Here is a 23,895-nt window from a genome sequence, read left to right on the forward strand (position 1 = left end):
CTGTCTGAGCAATTAACTTGCAGATGAAACCTAGAGTAATTGACTTTGCAAAATTTGATCACAAAAACTGTGTCTGAATAAGTTGGCCTTGAATGAATAAATTAAAAAAAAATCATAGTCTTTCATCCTTACCTGTAATCTGCGCAAATCTGGATGACGCTTTGCAATACTGCTCTGACATGCGCGCCGCTATGCTAAAGCTGCAAATTGCTGTATCTACACAGAGACACTCGAAAGGTGCAATGAGTTCTCTGTCAATTGCAAATGGAACTCTTTTTCGAACGCACCTGGATGGATGATCCATTAAAAAGAATTGTAAGAGAAAGGTTGGTAAGAAAACGAAATATGCGCAGAAATGACAACACTATGTGTTTTTTTTTTTTTTTTTTTTTTTTGTATATTGAGGAAAAGTGTTCGAGGCAGATTTTAAATTTTAATGAACTTCTCAACATCCAAACAAAACACTTTCCTATCTCTCAAATCTAGCAAGTTTCAGTACAATAACCAAGATAGTTCGATGGCTCAGCAATAGTGAAAAAAGGTGACATCATTATTGTTTCTACCCAATGTTCCTTCACAAATCAGTTCCATGATCATGTCGATTGAACAAAATGATAAATTGAGACATTAAATTTGAATCATAATATTGCCATAGCTTCCTCACTAAAGCTGTTTCCCATTACCAGCCTATCTCTAACACAGTTGAATTTCAATTCTACTCTCCACGAAAGCTAAAAATTGTCTGCTCCACTGCACCCTGGTGCAGCTCAAAGATACTCGCTTAGCTTCTGCGGTACAGCTTACAACATCGCAGCTCGTCACAATCGATTCAGATACCAAAAATTCATATACCAAAATTATACATGACACCTATCAATCGTTGTAATTTTAAAATTCATTTGGATGTAGAGATAAGCTTTTTAAGATTTCTAGTCTAAATTCCTTCGGCACGTCAACACCTGGACTGCCCACACCGGTGTTTTTAAACTACGTACTGTTTAAGAATGCATGGTAATGCATGAATACTGCTACAATGCCCACTTTTAACGTCTGCGTTCAGGAGTTTGGGAACCGGAGTCATGCAAAACTTTTTTTGATGTGTGCATTATTATTAAGTTACATGTATTAACAGCCTTCAACGTTTTTCTTGATCACGCTTTAGCTACGTAGTTTTTATTTAAAAAATCATATAGAGTCACAGCCTCTGCAGCGTTGTGCTCTGATTGTCGCGCTCTTACCGCGCAGTATGAAAATGGCCGAGCCTGCTTGCTGTTCCGTAGTGGAACACGGTTAAGAAGTGCCGAGAAGTAGGTTGTTCTTAATGTTTGTCATAAATTACAGAGGTAATCAGCTTTGAAGTTTCCCGAGTTACTGCAATCCTTATAGTTAAGACGTCGTTACGCTTTGGACGTATAGCGAAATCGGAAGCGTAATAGGCTGTAAAGGGTATTGCAGTTCATGGCTCATTTCTTCAAATCACCTTTTTAGTCATTGTTTTTTCTCGTTCAATTTGAAACACCCTCATCTGGTAATTGTAAAATTCATCCTCACTTTTTATGAATAATGCAAATCTTCTTTTTGTAATTACATATTGCACCCGAAATTCCTGTTTTTATTTCAAACATAAATTCTTAATTATCGATATTTTGTGAACGACTGTCAATAAAAGTTGCTTTTATTAAGGAAACACAATTTCATTTTAAGGGAAAAATTAAAAATCAGATACTCTTTATTTGGACTATGTCCATCGTTCTATGCCACAGAAGTAGATAAGTGTCGTGGTGGTGGTGGTGGTTAGTGTTTAACGTCCCGTCGACAACGAGGTCATTAGAGACGGAGCGCAAGCTCGGGTTAGGGAAGGATTGGGAAGGAAATCGGCCGTGCCCTTTCAAAGGAACCATCCCGGCATTTGCCTGAAACGATTTAGGGAAATCACGGAAAACCTAAATCAGGATGGCCGGAGACGGGATTGAACCGTCGTCCTCCCGAATGCGAGTCCAGTGTGCTAACCACTGCGCCACCTCGCTCGGTAAAGTGTCGTAGAAACATGAAAAACAATCATTTTCACAGCATCGAGCACACCGTACAAGCGCTGCAGTTTTACATTTGCCAATGTACCATTACAATATGAACCCTACAGAATTAATCTGGAGGCAAGCTATGGGATTTGGCCCGAGAAGTAACAAAGACTGTTAAGGTGCCAGACGTACTGGAACTAACCCACGCAGCTTTCTCGCACGTCACTGCCGAACGCTGGCGGGATATAGAAGGGCAGTTCATAAAAGAAGAGGAGAAAATACGGCGCCCGATTAGCTTCGTGGATTCTGTTGTTGACCGACCTGTTATCAACGTAGCAGATAACACTTCCCGAACTGAAACGTATTTTTCGGATTCGGATGAGGAAGGAGCTACCAGATTATCAGACGACTGACTCTAATTACACTACTGGCCACTAAAATTGCTACACCATGTAGAAATGCAGATGATAAACGGGTATTCATTGGACAAATATATTATACTAGAACTGACATGTGATTACATTTTCACGCAATTTGGGTGCATGGATCCTGAGAAATCAGTACCCAGAACAACCACCTCTGGCCCTAATAACGGCCTTGATACGCCTGGGCATTGAGTCAAACAGAGCTTGGATGGCGTGTACAGGTACAGCTGCCCGTGCAGCTTCAACACGATACCACAGTTCATCAAGAGTAGTGACTGGCGTATTGTGACGAGTCAGTTGCTCGGCCACCATTGACCAGACGTTTTCAGTTGGTGAGAGATCTGGAGAATGTGCTGGCCAGGGCAGCAGTCGAACATTTTCTGTATCCAGAAAGGCCCGTACATGACCTGCAACATGCGATCGTGCATTATCCTGCTGAAATGTAGGGTTTCGCAGGGATCGATTGAACGGTAGAGACACGGGTCGTAACACATCTGAAATGTATCGTCCACTGCCCGAAGTGCCGTCAATGCGTACAAGAGGTGACCAAGACGTGTAACCAATGGCACCCCGTATCATCACGCCGGGTGATACGCCAGTACGGCGATGACGAACACACGCTTCCATTGTGCGTTCACCGCGATGTCGCCAAACACGGATGCGACCCTCATGATGCTGTAAACAGAACCTGGATTCATCCGAAAAAATGACGTTTTGCCATTCGTGCACCCAGGTTCGTCGTCGAGTACAACACCATCGCCGCCGCTCCTGTCTGTGATGCAGCGTCAAGGGTAACCGCAGCCACGGTCTCCGAGCTGATTGTCCGTGCTGCTGCAAACGTCGTCGAACTGTTCGTGCAGATGGTCGTTGTCTTGCAAACGTCCCCATCTGTTGACTCAGGGATCGAGACGTGGCTGCACGATCCGTTACAGTCCTGTGGATAAGATGCCTGTCATCTCGAATGCTAGTGATACGAGGCCGTTGGGATCCAGCACGGCGTTGCGTATTACCCTCCTGAATCCACCGATTCCGTATTCTGGTAACAGTCATTGGATGTCGACCAACGCGAGCAGCAATGTCGCGATACGATAAACCGCAATCGCGACAGACTACAATCCGACCTTTATCAAAGTCGGAAACGTGATGGTGCGCATTTCTCCTCCTTACACGAGGCATCACAACAACGTTTCACCAGGCAACGCCGGTCAACTGCTGTTTGTGTATGACGAATCGGTTGGAAACTTTCCTCATGTCAGCACGTTGTAGGTGTCGCCACCGGCGCCAACCTTGTGTGAATGCTCTGAAAAGCTAATCATTTGCATATCACAGCATCTTCTTCCTGTCGGCTAAATTTCGCGTGTGTACCACGTCATCTTCGTGGTGTAGCAATTTTAATGGTCAGTAGTGTGTTACCGTAAGTGGCTTCAGTATTCAACATTACGATGGTATCCCTGCAGTATGCTTTTGCATCACACATACCTCGCTCTGAAAAATTACCCTATGTTTGAATCAGTTATTATGAAAAGGTCATAAGTCCATAAAACATGATTGAGATATTCAAAGAAAACTGTTTTATGCTTCAATGGTAGAAGATATTAGGTACTTGGACTTTTATACTCTGGTGTACCTAGAAACTACTGAATCTACATCTTCAACTCATCAACTTTTATTTTCACGTTCTTCAAATTAATTTTTTTCATCTCGAACTGGCGACCTTTTTGAACCAAATTAAAATATATAATAGTAGAACTATAGAATTTTGAGAATTTATTAATAAACACAAATTAGAAATAGTATTTTAACATAAGCATCATTACAGATAAGCATTGTTGCAACATTTTCTATAGGTTTCATACATTTTCATCTCCTTCACCTGTTGTAGGCCAAGTGAATAGATCGACATAAAAGTTTTTGTGCTCCTCTGGCATGTACTGTTCCAGTTTTTTCATATCTTTTATGTTAACTTAGCTTATAGGACATTTCGCTCGGGGTGCTAAGGTTGTTGGGGGTCTCATATTTGCTACGGGTTTTAAAAGTGTGAAAGAGTTTTGAGTCAGTCCATCAATGAATGATTGGGCTACCAATACTCCTGGGTTGAGGCTGTCATACTCAGACATATTGTACTGTGAAACACGGACGTTGGCTGTCATTGAACTCTCTTCTCCCATTGTTTCTAAATTCTGGGAATTGCATTTAAAAAGATCTGGCCACCAGTCCTTATAGTTCTTAACAATGTTGTTATCCTCAAGGTAGTTGACAATGAATGAGTTCTTTTTATTGGCAGAATGAAGAATAAGTGCAATACATTCTTTCACAGTGTAAACTCTTATCAGTTTGACGTATCTTTCTTTTGTACCTCCGAACACCCATCACAACGTAGAAAAGAGTGCCCCCGGATAGGAAAACACTGATTTTTTTTAAACATACCAGTTGGTGCAATGTATTGTCCTTTGTAGCTAATGTACGCTTCTCCTCATACTCTAGCCTTCTTTATTATGATGTGTTTTTATTTATCGTAAAGCCGTATCCCTTTCGTCTTGTTACCTTCTTCATTTCAGTCCATGCTCTCTTTTCTGATTAAACTGCCACTACTAATGAAAGATTAGACAACAATCACACAAGATTTGTCTTAGTATCTTGTGCCAACAATAGATGATGAAATCGGTACTGGTAAAATTTGATTGTTGTTGATGTAGGGACATAACCATAGGCTACTTCCGGTGATTTAAAAAATATTACATAAAACTAATGAGAAGATGTAGTATGAAAACGTCATCAGTACCAATAAAAATTTTGGCAACTATTTTTTTGGCTGAAGGCAAGATCTCATGGAGTTCTCAACACAGATGCACACGTCTACAGGTGAAGAATGCAAAAGTACTGAAATCTGAATTTGTGAAAAATAAGTTATTCGTTTAAGTTAGACATTTTCATAACTTTTGTTTGTAATTAGAATACTACACTCCTGGAAATTGAAATAAGAACACCGTGAATTCATTGTCCCAGGAAGGGGAAACTTTATTGACACATTCCTGGGGTCAGATACATCACATGATCACACTGACAGAACCACAGGCACATAGACACAGGCAACAGAGCATGCACAATGTCGGCACTAGTACAGTGTATATCCACCCTTCGCAGCAATGCAGGCTGCTATTCTCCCATGGAGACGATCGTAGAGATGCTGGATGTAGTCCTGTGGAACGGCTTGCCATGCCATTTCCACCTGGCGCCTCAGTTGGACCAGCGTTCGTGCTGGACGTGCAGACCGCGTGAGACGACGCTTCATCCAGTCCCAAACATGCTCAATGGGGGACAGATCCGGAGATCTTGCTGGCCAGGGTAGTTGACTTACACCTTCTAGAGCACGTTGGGTGGCACGGGATACATGCGGACGTGCATTGTCCTGTTGGAACAGCAAGTTCCCTTGCCGGTCTAGGAATGGTAGAACGATGGGTTCGATGACGGTTTGGATGTACCGTGCACTATTCAGTGTCCCCTCGACGATCACCAGTGGTGTACGGCCAGTGTAGGAGATCGCTCCCCACACCACGATGCCGGGTGTTGGCCCTGTGTGCCTCGGTCGTATGCAGTCCTGATTGTGGCGCTCACCTGCACGGCGCCAAACACGCATACGACCATCATTGGCACCAAGGCAGAAGCGACTCTCATCGCTGAAGACGACACGTCTCCATTCGTCCCTCCATTCACGCCTGTCGCGACACCACTGGAGGCGGGCTGCACGATGTTGGGGCGTGAGCGGAAGACGGCCTAACGGTGTGCGGGACCGTAGCCCAGCTTCATGGAGACGGTTGCGAATGGTCCTCGCCGATACCCCAGGAGCAACAGTGTCCCTAATTTGCTGGGAAGTGGCGGTGCGGTCCCCTACGGCACTGCGTAGGATCCTACGGTCTTGGCGTGCATCCGTGCGTCGCTGCGGTCCGGTCCCAGGTCGACGGGCACGTGCACCTTCCGCCGACCACTGGCGACAACATCGATGTACTGTGGAGACCTCACGCCCCACGTGTTGAGCAATTCGGCGGTACGTCCACCCGGCCTCCCGCATGCCCACTATACGCCCTCGCTCAAAGTCCGTCAACTGCACATACGGTTCACGTCCACGCTGTCGCGGCATGCTACCAGTGTTAAAGACTGCGATGGAGCTCCGTATGCCACGGCAAACTGGCTGACACTGACGGCGGCGGTGCACAAATGCTGCGCAGCTAGCGCCATTCGACGGCCAACACCGCGGTTCCTGGTGTGTCCGCTGTGCCGTGCGTGTGATCATTGCTTGTACAGCCCTCTCGCAGTGTCCGGAGCAAGTATGGTGGGTCTGACACACCGGTGTCAATGTGTTCTTTTTTCCATTTCCAGGAGTGTATATCAGGTGAGGACGAGAGCATTTTATGCTTTCCGTCTGGTCAGCTGAGAAGCGTGCGGTAGCGCAGGAGTTTTGCCGAATATTATTTAATTCTCTCTAAAAATTAAATGACATTCCAAGCTTAGTTCGACCGCCGGCTGGCCATTGCTAACCAAGTTTAATGCGGCGGTAAAGCTTTTGTGCCGCATTGTAGCTCAGTCTGTGTGCGTGTAACACAGCACAAAATCGTATCCTTACGATCGTTCTTGACTGTACTGCTCACAGGTTGGCATTCGCTCCACGTGAAACGAAATCCAATGAGATTCAAGCAAACGCGGGAAGAATATGTGGCGTAATGTTTGCATCAGGTTTATTCTTATGACGAGCGACACGAGGCAAATGGCAGTTTGTTGTCTTAACCTTCCGCTAGTTTCAAGAATCATGAAAGAAGGTTGTATACATGGAAGAAGCCTGGAGACACTAGAAGGTATCAGATAGATTATATAATGGTAAGACAGAGATTTAGGAACCAGGTTTTAAATTGTAAGACATTTCCAGGGGCAGATGTGGACTATGATCACAATCTATTGGTTTATGAACTGTAGATTAAAACTGAAGAAACTGCAAAAAGGTGGGAATTTAAGGAGATGTGACCTGGATAAACTGACTAAACCAGAGGTTGTACAGAGTTTCAGGGAGAGCATAAAGGAACAATTGACAGGAATGGGGGAAGAAGTACAGTAGAAGAAGAATGGGTAGCTCTGAGGAATGAAGTAGTGAAGGCAGCAGAGGATCAAGTAGGTAAAAAGACGACGGCTAGTAGAAACCTTGGGTAACAGAAGAAATATTGAATTTAATTGATGAAAGGAGAAAATATAAAAATGCAGTAAATGAAGCAGGCAAAAACGAATACAAACGTCTCATAAATGAGATCGACAGGAAGTGCAAAATGGCTAAGCAGGGATGGCTAGAGGACAAATGTAAGGATGTAGAGGCTTATCTCACTAGGGGTAAGATTGATACTGCCTACAGGAAAATTAAAGAGACCTTTGGAGATAAGAGAACCACTTGTATGAATATCAAGAGCTCAGATGGCAACCCAGTTCTAAGCAAAGAAGGGAAGGCAGAAAGGTGGAAGGAGTACATAGAGAGTTTATACAAGGGCGATGTACTCGATGACAATAATATGGAAATGGAAGACGATGTAGATGAAGATGAAATGGGAGATAAGATACTGCGTGAAGAGTTTCACAGAGCACTGAAAGACCTGAGTCGAAAAAAGGCCCCAGACGTAGACAACATTCCATTATAACTACTGACAGCCTTGGGAGAGCCAGTCCTGAGAAAACTCTACCATCTGATGAGCAAGACGTATGAAACAGGCGAAATACCCACAGACTTCAAGAAGAATATAATAATTCCAATCCCAACGAAAGCAGGTGTTGACAAATGTGAAAATTGCGGAACTATCAGTTTAATAAGCCACAGCTCAAAAATACTAACGCGAATTCTTTATAGACGAATGGAAAAAGTGGTAGAAGCCGAACTCGGGGAAGATCAGTTTGGATTCCGTAGAAATGTTGGAACACGTGAGGCAATACTAACCTTACGACTTATCTTAGAAGATAGATCAAGGAAAGGCAAAGCTACGTTTCTAGCATTTGTAGACTTAGAGAAAGCTTTTGACAATGTTGACTGGATTACTCTCTTTCAAATTCTGAAGGTATCAGGGGTAAAATACAGGGAGCGAAAGGCTATTTACAATTTGTACAGAAACGAGATGGCAGTTATAAGAGTCGAGGGACACGAAAGGGAAGCAGTGGTTGGGAAGGGAGTGAGACAGGGTTGTAGCCTCTCCCCGATGTTATTCAATCTGTATATTGAGCAAGCAATAAAGGAAGCAAAAGGAAAGTTCGGATTAGGTATTAAAATCCATGGAGAAGAAATAAAAACTTTGAGGTTCGCCGATGACATTGTAATTCTGTCAGAGACAGCAAAGGACGTGGAAGAGCAGTTGAACGGAATGGACAGTATCTTGAAAGGAGGATATAAGATTAACATCAACAAAAGCAAGACGCAGATAAAGGAATGTAGTCGAATTAAATCAGGTGCTGAGGGAATTAGATTAGGAAATGAGACACTTAAAGCAGTAAAGGAGTTTTGCTATTTGGGGAGCAAAATAACCGATGATGGTCGAAGTAGAGAGGATATAAAATGTACACTGGCAATGACAAGGAAATCGTTTCTGAAGAAGAGAAATTTGTTAACATCAAGTATAGATTTAAATGTCACGAAGTCGTTTATGAAAGTATTTGTACGGAGTGTAGCCTTGTATGGAAGTGAAACATGGACGATAAATAGTTTGGACAAGAAGAGAATAGAAGCTTTCGAAATGTGGTGCTACAGAAGAATGCTGAAGATTAGATGGGTAGATCACATAACTAATGATGCAGTATTGAATAGAATTGGGGAGAAGAGGAGTTTGTGGCACAACTTGACAAGAAGAAGGGACCCGGTTGTAGGACATGTTCTGAGGCATCAAGGGATCAGCAATTTAGTACTGGAGGGAACGGTGGAGGGTAAAAATCGTAGAGGGAGACCAAGAGATGAATACACTAAGCAGATTCAGAAGAATGTAGGTTGCAGCAAGTACTGGGAGATGAAGAAGCTTGCACAGGATAGAGTAGCATGGAGAGCTGCATCAAACCAGTCTCAGGACTGAAGACCACAACAACAACAACAGGTGCGTTCAGTAGCTGCAGCGCGCTGTCATTGCTGGTAGGCGCGCTATTTCAAAGCATATGTTTTCTTTTGAACACACCTCGTATACACGTTCGAGTTACGTAATAAAATTTCGTGTTTTTCGACCATCACCCCGCCGTTCGCCGTTAAATAGCCCTGTCCGTGCTGTAGTTAGCATAATCCTCTTGTTCGCGGTCGCTACGGGAGCGACACATACTGTAGAAAGTTGGTAGTGTATCGCCAGAGGCTGTCACTGAATGCTGGCTCTTGAAACTTTGTAAGCGGTGAAACTTCCCCTTTGAAAACTTTATATGAATGTGCTGGTAAACCTCTTACGTTATACGATTTTCAAACAGCTGAGCCTAAAGTGAACGTACCCAGACATTTCTCCGTTTACATATTCTGATCAACACTTAACTGACACACAATATTTTTTTTAGCGCAACGCACTTTGACTTTTCAATGATCCCTACAAAAGAATGGCCCTGACTAACAATAAACTATACCTTTCATGAATCACTTACCTTACAAAAATCTTCGTTACTCGACCTACTGCAATACAGAGAGCGCCAATACTGCCAGCTAAATAAAAGATTCAAACTACTGAAGGCACTAACTACTGATAGGCATAGTTAGCAAATGAAAGATTTTGATGGAGAACAAACATTGTATTTAGCTTAATAGTGTTCAAAAGCCATAATATATATATATATATATATATATATATATATATATATATATATATATATTATGGCTTTTGAACACTATTAAGCTAAATACAATGTTTGGCAGCTGGATATATATATCAGTCCATGATACCCAGTATTACAAATTTACTCTTTCTGACAGACCCACGTCCAGATCGTCCGCTCTGTATATATATATATATATATATATATATATATATATATATATATATATATATATATATATATATGTCCATGATACCCAGTATTACAAATTTACTCTTTCTGACAGACCCACGTCCAGATCGTCCGCTCTCAAAACTCTGCCCTCTCTCTCCCTACATCCACCACTGCTGGCGGCTCACCTCCAACTGCGCAACGCTACGCGCTGTTCACATCCAGCTGCCCAACACTACAATAGCAAATATTACAACAATGCAAACCATGCACAGACTGCACACAGCACAGTCAGTGATTTTCACACAGAGCTCTAAATAGCGTTACCAATATGAAAACCTAAACAGCCTACTTACATGGGAGGTGAGCCGCCAGCAATGGTGGATGTGAGGAGAGATATGGCAGAATTTTGAGAGCGGACGATCTGGACGTGTGTCCGTGAGAAAAAAGGGAATTTTTAAAGATGGATGTCATGAACTGATATATATATATATATTATGACTTTTGAACACTGTTAAGGTAAATACATTGTTTGTTCTCTATCAAAATCTTTCTTTTGCTAACTATGCCTATCAGTAGTTAGTGCCTTCAGTAGTTTGAATCTTTTATTTAGCTCGCAGTATTGGCGCTCGCTGTATTGCAGTAGTTCGAGTAACGAAGATTTTTGTGAGGTAAGTGATTCATGAAAGGTGTAGGTTATTGTTAGTCAGCGCCATTCTTTTGTAGGGATTGTAGGAAGTCAGACTGTGTGGCACAAAAAAAAAAAGAAGCTAATAATAATAATAATAATAATAATATTGTGTGTCAGTTTAGTGTTGATCAGAGTAAGTAAAGAGAGAAATGTCTGAGTACGTTCAGTTTAGGCTCAGCTGTTTGAAAGTGAAATAACGTAAGAGGTTTACCAGCACAGTCATTTATAATTTTCCAAAGGGGACGTTTCAGCAGGCTTTCGCGTGATGCCGCGCATAGGCAGGAAATGTTTACGTCGACGCCGCGCCCGTTATGGAGAGGTCTCGAGACAGGGAAGAGTCGTCGAAGAGACGAGCACGTGTCCGGCGACGGGAGGCGCGTGTGTAGAGGAATACATTCCGCAGCGGGCAGCTGGACCGAGCCGGGGGTGGCGGTTTGAGGGGGTGGAGTGGGAGGGTGGCTGGGGTGTCCCGCAGGAGCCGTTGCGGCGGTGTGCGGGCACGGACCGCGCACTGCCTGAGGGGTGCCATTTGCCGGAAGGAGGCATCCCTGTCCCTCCGTGCGCGGGAAATCCGTCTCGCTGGCGATTCGCGCTGGCCGCTGAATTCGGAGAGCAGCGTTATCGCAAGGGGGCGTCGCTTCCCCGCTGTGTGCTATAGTCGAGTGTCTGCTGAGGCTGCAGCCGCAGGCGAAGGCAGGTCATTCCGGTGTGACAGCGGAACACAACGCAGTCTTCTTTTTTTTCCCAGTTCCGTACTTCAGTCAGACTGGTTTTCGATTAAGGGGCTCCGGAAAGGCTCAAAATCATGAAAAGTTCAATTTTTACTTTTTTGCGTTTTCTGAATCTCCAGACTATTACCTTTTAATAGATATATAATTTATTCAATTCCGAAGACTACAACTATTTTTAAATTTTTTTTGAAATGTGTTCTACAAGGGCGTGACCCACTGTGGCGCTGTTAAACTGCTGTCAAATGGTGTTATTATTAACGTCCGTGTTCATCAGGTACATTTTAGTGATGTGAGATAAAGTATGTGTTGTGGCTAACCTGTGATGGTTCAATATATATCGCTGGTGTGATTGTCGATTGTTTCATGTTTATTTACTCTGTCGTTATCTCGAAAATATTCGTAATTAATTCTGTTTCTTGAGTCTCTGTTTTGTTGAAGTATAATAATGAGTAAAAGTAAAGGTATTAGAAATCCTCTGAAGGCTTTTAAGAAAAGGAGAAATGTTGGAAAGCCAAAGGTATGTGTTATTACTGTAAACAATAAAGACGATAACCAAGTGAGTGAACCTAACCTCTCAAGTACACCTGCCCTTAGCAGTCAAAGTGGGAAAGAAAATACTTCACAGAAGAAGCTTGGTTCAATGAGTGAAAACTATGAATGTTTTATGGGCGAATCGGATGTGAATGAAATATTTGATATGTCGGTTCTCAAAGGAATTTTTTCAAACTGTGTAAGATGTATTCATTGTAGTGAAGTTGGTCTGGAACTCTCCATAATAAAGCACGTAGGACATGCTAGTGAAATACAACTGAAATGTGATAAGTGTTCATACATGACCACCTTTTGGAACAGTGTTGCAGTAACTGCAACTGAAGAAAATGGTAGCAAAATCTACGAACACAATATTATATTTGTTTATTCCTTGCGTTCAGTTGGTAAGGGTGCTACTGCAGGTGCAATTTTCTGTGGCATCACGAATCTTCCAAATCCCCCAAACAAGTTTACGACCTATAATAAATTAATAGGGTCTAAAGTAGAAGATGTCTGTATAGAATCTATGAAGAACGCTGTGGAAGAGGCAGTAATGGAAAATAATGGTAACAGGTATTTGACTGCAGCGTTCGATGGTACCTGGCATAAACGGGGACACACATCTCTTCATGGTGTAGTATCTGCCACCAGTATGTATACAGGGAAAGTTTTAGATGTAGCAGTAATATCAAAGTATTGTAGATGTCCACAAAAATATAAAGGTACACATGAAAATAATTGCAAAGCTAACTATAGTGGCAGTAGTGGAGGAATGGAAGTGGCTGGTGTTGCCAGTATATTCCAGCGTTCTGAGGCGTGTGATAAAGTGCGATATGTTAATTACCTTGGTGACGGTGATTCTAAAAGTTTCAAACATGTTCAGAATCGGAGAGGAAAGGAATTTAACTGCTAGAAGACTTTTTTCCAATTACATGTACTCGTAAACCTTCTTTGTAATATCAGTCCATTAATCCTTTCGCCGGCCGGGGTGGCCAAGCGGTTAAAGGCGCTACAGTCTGGAACCGCGCGACCGCTACGGTTCTAAGTTCTAGGGGACTGATGACCTTAGAAGTCCCATAGTGCTCAGAACCATTTGAGCCAATCCTTTCTTGTCACAATTAAATTTTACTTTCAACATTCAAATTTACATTCTATTATAAAATCACTCATCATTTTTAACTGCATACACTATGTGATCAAAAGTATCCGGACTCCCCCAAAAACAAACGTTTATCGTATTACGTGCATTGTGCTAACACCTACTGCCAGGTAGTCCGTATCAACGACCACAGTAGCCATAACACGTCGTGAGAGGGCAGAATGGGGCGCTCACGGACATCGAACCTGGTCAAGTGATTGGGTGTCACTCGTGTCACACGTCTCTACGCGAGATTTCCACACTCGTAAACATCCCTAGGTCCCCTGTTTCCGATGTGATAGTCAAGTGGAAATGTGAAGCTGGACGTACAGCACAGAAGCATAAAGGTCGACCTCGTCTGTTGATTGACAGAGACCGCCGACAGTTGAAGAGGGTCTTAATGTGTAATAGGCAGACATGTATACAGACCATCACACAGGAATTCCAAACTGCATCAGGATCCACTGCAAGTCCTATGACAGTTAGGCGGGAGGTGAGAAAACTTGGATTTCGTGGTCGAGCGGCTGCACATAGCCACACGTCACGCCGGTAAATGCCAAACGACGCCTCGCTTAGTGTAAGGAGCGTAAACATTGGACGACTGAACAGTGGCAAAACGTCGTGTGGAGTGACGAATCACGGTACACAATGTGGAGATCCGATGGCAGGGTGTGGGTATGGCGGATGCCCGGTGAACGTCATCTGCCAGCGTGTGTAGTGCCAACAGTAAAATTCGGAGGCGGTGGTGTTATGGTGTGGTCGTGTTTTCCATGGAGGGGGCTTGTACCCCTTGTTGTTTCGCGTGGCACTATCACAGCACAGGCCTACATTGATGTTTTAAGCAGTCTCTTGCTTCCCACTGTTAAAAGGCATTTCAGGGATGGCGATTGCATCTTCCAACACGATCGAGCACCTGTTCATAATGCACGGCCTGTGGCGGAGTGGTTACACGACAATAACATCCCTGTAATGAACGGTCTGCACAGAGTCCTGAGCTGAATGCTTTGGGATGTTTCGGAACGCCGACTTCGTGCCAGGCCTCACCGACCGACATCGATACCTCTCCTCAGTGCAGCACTCAGTGAAGAACGGGCTGCCATTCCCGAAGAAACCTTTGAGCACCTGATTGAACGTATGGCTTCGAGAGTGGAAGCTGTCATCAAGCCTTAGAGTGGGCCAAACCCATACTGAATTCCAGCATTGCCGATGGAGGACGCCACGAACTTGTAATTTTCAGCCAGGTGTCCGGATACTTTTGATCACATAGTGTATTTTACGTGCGGTCTAACACAAAATATTGGTATGAGTTTCCTGTATTATAATCTAACACTTGGTGGCTTCACAGAGCACACCACCAAAAACTGCCTACTAGGGCCTCTTTCGCTCACACACTGTTACAAACTCACTGCTGTGCACCAAGCGTTCTCTTACTCCAACACTACAATCTCAGACCAGATGCAATATCTTTGGCTCTGCGGTCGCGCAAAGTCAGCGATCCGCTTTGTAGAGCCCATCAGAGACATGCATCGTTTACAATATAGGGGTTGGCGGGGTAAGACGGGGAAGGGCTGTAAGCTACAGTTAGAGTGGTGCCATCTGTGGACAGCTACGTCAACATCATCAATACACAGGTCCCAGTGTGTTGACATTGCTGAACCATAGTTTCGCGGCGGTTTCTGTGAGCTTTGCAAGGTACGTACAATTGTTGTACTGATTTGCAATGTTTTACACCTTTCGAGGTCCTAAAACATGTGTTTCGTGAACATTTGCACAGACTGTATACATGGTGAGTCACCTAACATTACCGCTGGATATACACTCCTGGAAATTGAAATAAGAACACCGTGAATTCATTGTCCCAGGAAGGGGAAACTTTATTGACACATTCCTGGGGTCAGATACATCACATGAGCACACTGACAGAACCACAGGCACATAGACACAGGCAACAGAGCATGCACAATGTCGGCACTAGTACAGTGTATATCCACCTTTCGCAGCAATGCAGGCTGCTATTCTCCCATGGAGACGATCGTAGAGATGCTGGATGTAGTCTTGTGGAACGGCTTGCCATGCCATTTCCACCTGGCGCCTCAGTTGGACCAGCGTTCGTGCTGGACGTGCAGACCGCGTGAGACGACGCTTCATCCAGCCCCAAACATGCTCAATGGGGGACAGATCCGGAGATCTTGCTGGGCAGGGTAGTTGACTTACACCTTCTAGAGCACGTTGGGTGGCACGGGATACATGCGGACGTGCATTGTCCTGTTGGAACAGCAAGTTCCCTTGCCGGTCTAGGAATGGTAGAACGATGGGTTCGATGACGGTTTGGATGTACTGTGCACTATTCAGTGTCCCCTCGACGATCACCAGTGGTGTACGGCCAGTGTAGGAGATCGCTCCCCACACCATGATGCCGGGTGTTGGCCCTGTGTGCCTCGGTCGTATGCAGTCCTTATTGTGGCGCTCACCTGCACGGCGCCAAACACGCATACGACCATCATTGGCACCAAGGCAGAAGCGACTCTCATCGCTGAAGACGACACGTCTCCATTCGTCCCTCCATTCACGCCTGTCGCGACACCACTGGAGGCGGGCTGCACGATGTTGGGGCGTGAGCGGAAGACGGCCTAACGGTGTGCGGGACCGTAGCCCAGCTTCGTGGAGACGGTTGCGAATGGTCCTCGCCGATACCCCAGGAGCAACAGTGTCCCTAATTTGCTGGGAAGTGGCGGTGCGGTCCCCTACGGCACTGCGTAGGATCCTACGGTCTTGGCGTGCATCCGTGCGTCGCTGCGGTCCGGTCCCAGGTCGACGGGCACGTGCACCTTCCGCCGACCACTGGCGACAACATCGATGTACTGTGGAGACCTCACGCCCCACGTGTTGAGCAATTCGGCGGTACGTCCACCCGGCCTCCCGCATGCCCACTATACGCCCTCGCTCAAAGTCCGTCAACTGCACATACGGTTCACGTCCACGCTGTCGCGGCATGCTACCAGTGTTAAAGACTGCGATGGAGCTCCGTATGCCACGGCAAACTGGCTGACACTGACGGCGGCGGTGCACAAATGCTGCGCAGCTAGCGCCATTCGACGGCCAACACCGCGGTTCCTGGTGTGTCCGCTGTGCCGTGCGTGTGATCATTGCTTGTACAGCCCTCTCGCAGTGTCCGGAGCAAGTATGGTGGGTCTGACACACCGGTGTCAATGTGTTCTTTTTTCCATTTCCAGGAGTGTATTTAGTAAACCGCATCAAATACTGACGAACGTGAGGAGAGGGGCTAGTGTAATTGGTTAATACAAACCATAAAAAAATGCACGGAAGTATGTTTTTTAATACAAACCTACGTTTTTTTTAAATGGAACGAACCCCGTTAGTTTTGTTAGCACATCTGAACATATAAACAAATACGTAATCAGTGCCGTTTGTTGCATTGTAAAATGTTAATTACATCCGGAGATATTGTAACCTAAAGTTGACGCTTGAGTACCACTCCTCCGCTGTTCGATCGTGTGTATCGGAGAGCACCGAATTACGTAGGGATCGAAAGGGAACGGTGATGGACCTTAGGTACAGAAGAGACTGGAACAACACATTACGTCCACATGCTAACACCTTTTTATTGGTCTTTTTCACTGACGCACATGTACATTACCATGAGGGGTGAGGTACACGTACACACGTGGTTTCCGTTTTAAATTACGGAGTGGAGTAGAGTGTGTCCCGACATGTCAGGCCAATAGATGTTCAATGTGGTGCGCATCATTTGCTGCACACAATTGCAATCTCTGGCGTAACGAATGTCGTACACGCCGCAGTACATCTGGTGTAATGTCGCCGCAGGCAGCCACAATACGTTGTTTCATATCCTCTGGGGTTGTAGGCACATCACGGTACACATTCTCCTTTAACGTACACCACAGAAAGAAGTCCAGAGGTGTAAGATCAGGAGAACAGGCTGGCCAATTTATGCGTCCTCCACGTCCTATGAAACGCCCTTTGGATCCCTACGTAATTCGGTGCTCTCCGATACACACGATCGAACAGCGGAGGAGTGGTACTCAAGCGTCAACTTTAGGTTACAATATCTCCGGATGTAATTAACATTTTACAATGCAGCAAACGGCACTGATTACGTATTTGTTTATATGTTCAGATGTGCTAACAAAACTAACTGGGTTCCATTTAAAAAAACGTAGGTTTGTGTTAAAAAACATACTTCCGTGCATTTTTTTATGGTTTGTATTAACCAATTACACTAGCCCCTCTCCTCACGTTCGGTCTGTGGAATCGATTCGTCAGTATTTGATGGGGTTTACGAAATTTATCCAGCGGTAACGTTAGGTGACTCACCCTGTATATAGCACTGAATAGTACGTCTTATTAACAGTAAACTGCTGTGTCAGTAGTCAATGTTCACTAAATAATGTTCATGTAGGCGTAACATAACCTGACAGCATGGTAGGGGGCAAGACGGGGTGGGGCCCCTACTATTTGTCCAGCCATTACGTTCTTATAGTCTCATGTGCTTACCTTCTGCGGCTTTTGAACACGTACATTATACGTTGAATACAATAGTAAATAGCCTCTGAAGGAGGCTGGATACGGTGTATTAGCTGCGGACGCTGGGCCCGCGACACTTGTGCAGGGACAGAAAGTGATGCAGACGAGGCTGTCCACACTTGTGTACTATGTGACAGTAAGAGGCCTGAACAAAACGTAATGCCTGATTCTAGAATTAGCAGAACCATGTTTCGAAACCTTATCGTCACATGATTTCATTATTCCAGTCCTTATTTAAGCTTTAGAGATGAATTCATACTAGTTCCCCATCTTACCCCGCATATGGGGCAAGACGGGGAATTGGTAGTTTATGTTTCACATAGCACATTTCGAAAGCTTCTATTCTCTTCTTGTCCAAACTATTTATCGTCCATCTTTCACTTGCATACATGGCTACACTCCATACAAATACTTTCTGAAACGACTTCCTGACACATAAATCTATAGTCGATGTTAACAATTTTCTCTTCTTCAGAAACGCTTTCCTTGCCATTCCCAATCTACATTTTATATCCTCTCTACTTCGACCATCATCAGTTATTTTGCTCACCAAATAGCAAAACTCCTTTACTACTTTAAGTGTCTCATTTCCTAATCTAATTCCCTCAGCATCACCCGACTTAATTCGACTGCATTCCATTATCCTCGTTTTGCTTTTGTTGATGTTCATCTTACATCCTCCTTTCAAGACACTGTCCATTCTGTTAAAGCTGCATGCCCTCGGGAAAAATTACGGCTGTAGTTTCCCCTTGCTTTCAGCCGTTCGCAGTACCAGCACAGCAAGGCCGTTTTGGTTATTGTTGCAAGGCCAGATCAGTCAGTCATCCAGACTGTTGCCCCTGCAAGGACATGTTCTGAGGCATCAAGGGATCACAAATTTAGCATTGGAGGGCAGCGTGGAGGGTAAAATATCGTAGAGGAAGACCAAGAGATCAATGCACTAAGCAGATTCAGAAGGATGTAGGTTGGAGTAGGTACTGGGAGATGAAGAAACTTGCACAGAATAGAGTAGCATGGAGAGCTGCATCAAACCAGTCTCAGGACTGAAGACCACATCAACAACAATGTTTCACATCGAGATATTTCTAACTAAATGTAACAAGTTGGCAGGTTTCCTTGCATGCTATTGTAATTCAATGGTTAAGTAAATAAATGATAATCAAACCTACTTGAATTTGTTTATTTTTGTCCCTTTTGTAACGGTTTAACGTTAGCTTCCCCATCTTGCCCAGCCTTCCCCTAATGGTTTCATTTTAGTTTACGTTAGTATCATTACAATATTCGGGCGCCACTTGTAAGTGTACCACAGTAGACTTCTTTCACTGTATAGTATCGAGAACGAGAGGTACGCGGCGGTGGTGCTGGTCATTACTGGGAAGGAATCTGGACTCGCCAGTTGTTTACAGTGTTGCAGCTCATCAGAGCTTTACGATGGCCATAACTTTCCAATGCGTTGTGTGTGTTTGTAGCCAGTGACGCGCATGCAACGTGTCATCGCTTCTGGCTTGTCTAGCAGCCTACTGCTCGGCTTCCTGACTCGCTGTTGCGAAAGCTGAACTGGGATCGTTGTTTTAAGTTTGAAACTCATGTCCGCTAGAAAGCGCTACTGAAACTCGGCTGTAACGCTTTTAAAAAAAGTGAAATATGTCAGCAATAAACTGATGAAAAATATTTATAAGCTAAGAAATATGTAAATAACATTTGTAGTGTGTAAGAATAATGTTAAGAAAAGTGCCTTGTAAAATTTATTTAAGTTCTTTCCATATCGCTGGTGACAGTGAAGTATCCGCACCAAGCGCTTTGTTGGCGGGAAAGCCCGCGCATTGATACATAGGGGGCGCGGCGAGAAGCGAGCAGCATTGTCGATAGAACACTCTTGAGTCAGGAGACCCTCCAGGATGTACACTCCTGGAAATGGAAAAAAGAACACATTGACACCGGTGTGTCAGACCCACCATACTTGCTCCGGACACTGCGAGAGGGCTGTACAAGCAATGATCACACGCACGGCACAGCGGACACACCAGGAACCGCGGTGTTGGCCGTCGAATGGCGCTAGCTGCGCAGCATTTGTGCACCGCCGCCGTCAGTGTCAGCCAGTTTGCCGTGGCATACGGAGCTCCATCGCAGTCTTTAACACTGGTAGCATGCCGCGACAGCGTGGACGTGAACCGTATGTGCAGTTGACGGACTTTGAGCGAGGGCGTATAGTGGGCATGCGGGAGGCCGGGTGGACGTACCGCCGAATTGCTCAACACGTGGGGCGTGAGGTCTCCACAGTACATCGATGTTGTCGCCAGTGGTCGGCGGAAGGTGCACGTGCCCGTCGACCCGTCGACCTGGGACCGCACCGCAGCGACGCACGGATGCACGCCAAGACCGTAGGATCCTACGCAGTGCCGTAGGGGACCGCACCGCCACTTCCCAGCAAATTAGGGACACTGTTGCTCCTGGGGTATCGGCGAGGACCATTCGCAACCGTCTCCATGAAGCTGGGCTACGGTCCTGCACACCGTTAGGCCGTCTTCCGCTCACGCCCCAACATCGTGCAGCCCGCCTCCAGTGGTGTCGCGACAGGCGTGAATGGAGGGACGAATGGAGACGTGTCGTCTTCAGCGATGAGAGTCGCTTCTGCCTCGGTGCCAATGATGGTCGTATGCGTGTTTGGCGCCGTGCAGGTGAGCGCCACAATCAGGACTGCATACGACCGAGGCACACAGGGCCAACACCCGGCATCATGGTGTAGGGAGCGATCTCCTACACTGGCCGTACACCACTGGTGATCGTCGAGGGGACACTGAATAGTGCACGGTACATCCAAACCGTCATCGAACCCATCGTTCTACCATTCCTAGACCGGCAAGGGAACTTGCTGTTCCAACAGGACAATGCACGTTCGCATGTATCCCGTGCCACCCAACGTGCTCTAGAAGGTGTACGTCAACTACCCTGGCCAGCAAGATCTCCGGATCTGTCCCCCATTGAGCATGTTTGGGACTGGATGAAGCGTCGTCTCACGCGGTCTGCACGTCCAGCACGAACGCTGGTCCAATTGAGGCGCCAGGTGGAAATGGCATGGCAAGCCGTTCCACAGGACTACATCCAGCATCTCTACGATCGTCTCCATGGGAGAATAGCAGCCTGCATTGCTGCGAAAGGTGGATATACACTGTACTAGTGCCGACATTGTGCATGCTCTGTTGCCTGTGTCTATGTGCCTGTGGTTCTGTCAGTGTGATCATGTGATGTATCTGACCCCAGGAATGTGTCAATAAAGTTTCCCCTTCCTGGGACAATGAATTCACGGTGTTCTTATTTCAATTTCCAGGAGTGTAGAACATGTCAGAAAAACAATAAAACATGACCGATATTTACAACTGAATCGAATAAGCTAATGTAGCTTCTACAGATCCCAAGTGGAATTGTCGTCATTTTTTTTAATGAACACTAATTGAAAGAATCATATTACGAACAGTAATGCACTAAATTTAAAATAAAAAAGTCATTTTTATTTACGAGGTAGTAAACATGTAATAGAACTACTACAATACTTACTTACAATGAACACATTACTGCACTGAAATAATGCTGAAGTTAGATTGTACACACAGACACACACACACACACACACACACACACATTTAAAATGAACACATTATTGCACTGAAATGGTGCAGGAATTATATTGTACTTATACAGGGTGTTACAAAAAGGTACGGCCAAAGTTTCAGGAAACGTTCCTCACACACAAATAAAGAAAAGATGTTATGTGGACATGTGTCCGGAAACGCTTAATTTCCATGTTAGAGCTCATTTTAGTTTCGTCAGTATGTGCTGTACTTCCTCGATTCACCGCCAGTTGGCCCAATTGAAGGAAGGTAATGTTGACTTCGGTGCTTGTGCTGACATGCGACTCATTACTCTACAGTACTAGCATCGAGCACATCAGTACGTAGCATCAACAGGTTAGTGTTCACCACGGACGTGGTTTTGCAGTCAGTGCAATGTTTACAAATGCGGAGTTGGCAGATGCCCATTTGATGTACGGATTAGCACGGGGCAATAGCCGTGGCGCGGTACGTTTGTATCGAGACAGATTTCCAGAACGAAGGTGTCCCGATAGTAAGACGTTCGAAGCAATTGATCGGCGTCTTAGGGAGCACGGAACATTCCAGCCTATGACTCGCGACTGGGGAAGACCTAGAACGACGAGGACACCTGCAATGGACGAGGCAATTCTTCGTGCAGTTGACGATAACCCTAATGTCAGCGTCAGTTGCTGCTGTACAAGGTAACGTTGACCACGTCACTGTATGGAGAGTGCTACGGGAGAACCAGTTGTTTCCGTACCGTGTACAGCGTGTGCAGGCACTATCAGCAGCTGATTGGCCTCCACGGGTACACTTCTGCGAATGGTTCATCCGACAATGTGTCAATCTTCATTTCAGTGCAAATGTTCTCTTTACGGATGAGGCTTCATTCCGACGTGATCAAACTGTATATTTTCACAATCAACATGTGTGGGCTGACGAGAATCCGCACGAAATTGTGCAATTACGTCATCAACACAGATTTTCTGTGAACGTTTGGGCAGGCATTGTTGGTGATGTCTCGATTGGGCCCCATGTTCTTCCACCTACGCTCAATGGAGCACGTTATCACGATTTCATACGGGATACTCTACCTGTGCTGCTACAACATGTGCCTTTACAAGTACGACACAACACGTGATTCATGTACGATGGAGCTCCTGCACATATCAGTCGAAGTGTTCGTACGCTTCTCAACAACAGATTCGGTGACCGACGGATTGGTAGAGGCGGACCAATTCCGTGGCCTCCACGCTCTCCTGACCTCAACCCTCTTGACTTTCATTTATGGGGGCATTTGAAAGCTCTTGTCTACGCAACCCCGGTACGAAATGTAGAGACTCCTCGTGCTCGTATTGTGGACGGCTGTGATACAATACGCCAATCTCCAGGGCTGCATCAGCGCATCCGTGCGACGGAGGGTGGATGCACGTATCCTCGCTAACGGAGGACATTTTGAACATTTCGTGTAACAAAGTGTTTGAAGTCACGCTGGTACGTTCTGTTGCTGTGTGTTTCCATTCCATGATTAATGTGATTTGAAGAGAAGTAATAAAATGAGCTCTAACATGGAAAGTAAGCGTTTCCGGACACATATCCACATAACATATTTTCTTTCTTTGTGTGTGAGGAATGTTTCCTGAAAGTTTGGCCGTACCTTTTTGTAACACCCTGTATACAAAAGTTATATTATACATATATACAAATTATGTACAGTGAAGTTGTGTGTAGAGACAGAGTGTGGTACCTGTTCGCCACCAGCTATATATTACTTGAAGAATACTATAAATATATAACTGGTAATTATTCGGATATTATTAAAAATCGAGTTGATGATGACATCAAAGGTATTTAAGCGCTAAGTGCATATTGTAAGTTAGTTGTTACATGTTTTATCTGTTTTATGTAAACGATCCCCAAACTAAAGCTTTATAAACTGAATCATTAAAATTTATATTAAATCATTTTCAGAATAGATGAGTTTATCTCAGTCAATATCTTATTATTTTTCATTGAACCCAGAAACCACAGATTTGTTGAGTTTCTCAATTTTTTTTATTTAATAATGTCACTGAATTTTTCACCAGTAACTTCAATCAAAAAAAAAAAAAGCAAATGAATAATGAGTACAGTTTTAGCTCACATATTTGCAATCCCAGTAAATGAATGCCAACCCAAATAATTATGAACAATAATAGATCAGAGCGAGTATATCCAGACATGCAGTCAGATGACGT

The sequence above is a fragment of the Schistocerca nitens genome, chromosome 11, assembly GCF_023898315.1.
Source record: "Schistocerca nitens isolate TAMUIC-IGC-003100 chromosome 11, iqSchNite1.1, whole genome shotgun sequence".
NCBI lineage: Eukaryota > Metazoa > Arthropoda > Insecta > Orthoptera > Acrididae > Schistocerca > Schistocerca nitens.